The 2,175-nt window shown below is 35.2% G+C and overlaps 1 pseudogene; it reads left to right on the top strand.

The window, feature by feature from the left end:
• The first annotated feature begins 69 nt into the window (after window positions 1-69).
• LOC100635461 (ficolin-2 pseudogene) lies at window positions 70-1,044 on the top strand (annotated as a pseudogene).
• The last annotated feature ends 1,131 nt before the right edge of the window (window positions 1,045-2,175 follow it).

Here is a 2,175-nt window from a genome sequence, read left to right on the forward strand (position 1 = left end):
TAAAATGATGAGAACTTGAATAACAGGTTGAATGATCAGAGCTTAAATCATCAGAACTTAAATGATCGGATGGATATTGCAAGGCTACATGCCTTAGTGCTTTTTATATTGGATACCGTGATAACTATTTTTTGTCTACTGTTTCTTATCTGGTTTTTTCTTGGAACCGTCATCACTATCAATCAATACAATTCTGATAATCAAGACACAGGTATGACACAGACTAATATTGCTTCACTCTATTTTTGAACTAATAGGTTGTATTACATGTGATTGTAAGGATAATAGATCTAATGATTCTGGTCATCATGAGACAACCATAGTGAAAACAAGTATGGCAGAAACAAATATTGTGAAGCTCTATTCACAGACTAATAGGTTGTATTGCACGTGATTGTAAGGAACTGTATGATCAGGGACATACCTGCAGTGGAGTGTACACTATCAAACCTGATAAACTACCTGCTTTTGAGGTAATTAATTCATACAATAGCTGTAGTATCAAGATACATATATTATTTGGTAGGTTTATTGTGATATGAGTAATGGTGGTGGTTGGACTGTATTTCAAAGGAGAATGGATGGTTTGGTTAACTTTTATCTCAAGTGGGCCGACTACCAAAAAGGATTTGGAGACCTCAATGGAGAGTTCTGGCTGGGACTTGATAAAATACACCGACTCACAGCAACAGGCAATACTAGCCTACGTGTTGACTTGTTTGCACATTATTCTACATTTATAGTTGGAGATGCACATACAAAATACACACTAACAGTAGGAGGGTACAGTGGGAATGCTGGAGACAGCTTATCTGGTCATGATAAGATGAAATTTTCAACTCATGATTATGACAATGATATCGCTGATGGTAACTGTGCTATTGCATACAAAGGAGCATGGTGGTATACTAAAGGTCATCTTTCATTAATGGTCGGTATTTGATTGGTGCACATAGCACTTTTGCTGATGGAGTGCACTGGGGTAGTTTTAAAGGCCATCGTTATTTATTAAAGGTGTCTGAAATGAAAATTAGTAGAAAATGAAACAGCATTGTTCTTTTTTTAACAACTACCTATTATTAATAAATAATTCTATAGCTATACAGTTATGATGTTATGTTTTCTTGTTGTAAAACTGTCCCTTTGATCTATATTGTTGTTATAGTGGGAAAGAGGAATGATATAAAATATTTTTCATTCACTTCTCTCTCATTCTCACTTTATACCTTTAATTTTATTTTTCAATAATGATGATGATGATAAACTCAATTAGATCTATTTGCAAACTAGTAATGCCCTAAGAGGCAGGCCCTTTACATGATATCATATTTCCCTTTCAGTTTTATATTCATGAATTGTGTGTTTACGTTGCTATGTGTGTTACAGCAAGAGTTGAAATCCGCCCTTCAATCTATTGCAAAGAGGTGCCAGCTTTCAAACTTATAGTAACTGTTAGCTATGGCTGAGGAACTAAATGATCAGTTAAATGATAAGAAGAAATGGAATTTTGCAAGAATACATACTTTAGTATTTTTCATACTGGATATTGCTTTTTGTGTCCTGTTCCTTTTCTGTTTTTTTCCTGGAACAATCACTATTTATCAATCTCAAGAGACAGGTATGATAGCTACTAACTGATATTGTGTCATCCTATTTATACCTATAGGCTGCATAAGTAACATTGCACGTGATTGTAAGGAACTGTATGATCAGGGACATACCTGCAGTGGAGTGTACACTATCAAACCTGATAAACTACCTGCTTTTGAGGTAATTTATTCATGCAATAGCTTTCATGCATCATTTATTGCAGGTTTATTGTGATATGAGTAATGGTAGTGGCTGGACTGTATTTCAAAGGAGAATGGATGGTTCTGTTGACTTCTATCGCAAGTGGACTGAATATGTAAAAGGATTTGGAGATCTTAATGGAGAGTTCTGGCTGGGACTTAATAAAATACACCGACTCACAGCAACAGACAATACTAGCCTACGTGTTGACCTAAAGGACTTTGAAGGTGTCAGTGTGTTTGCTCATTATTCTAAATTTATAGTTGGAGATGCACATACAAAATACACACTAACAGTAGGAGGGTACAGTGGGAATCCTAATGACAGCTTATCTGGTCATAATAGTGCAAAGTTTTCAACTCATGATCGTGACAATGATAAATT

Source organism: Amphimedon queenslandica, unplaced genomic scaffold, assembly GCF_000090795.2.
Source record: "Amphimedon queenslandica unplaced genomic scaffold, v1.1 AMPQUscaffold_12209, whole genome shotgun sequence".
Lineage (NCBI taxonomy): Eukaryota > Metazoa > Porifera > Demospongiae > Haplosclerida > Niphatidae > Amphimedon > Amphimedon queenslandica.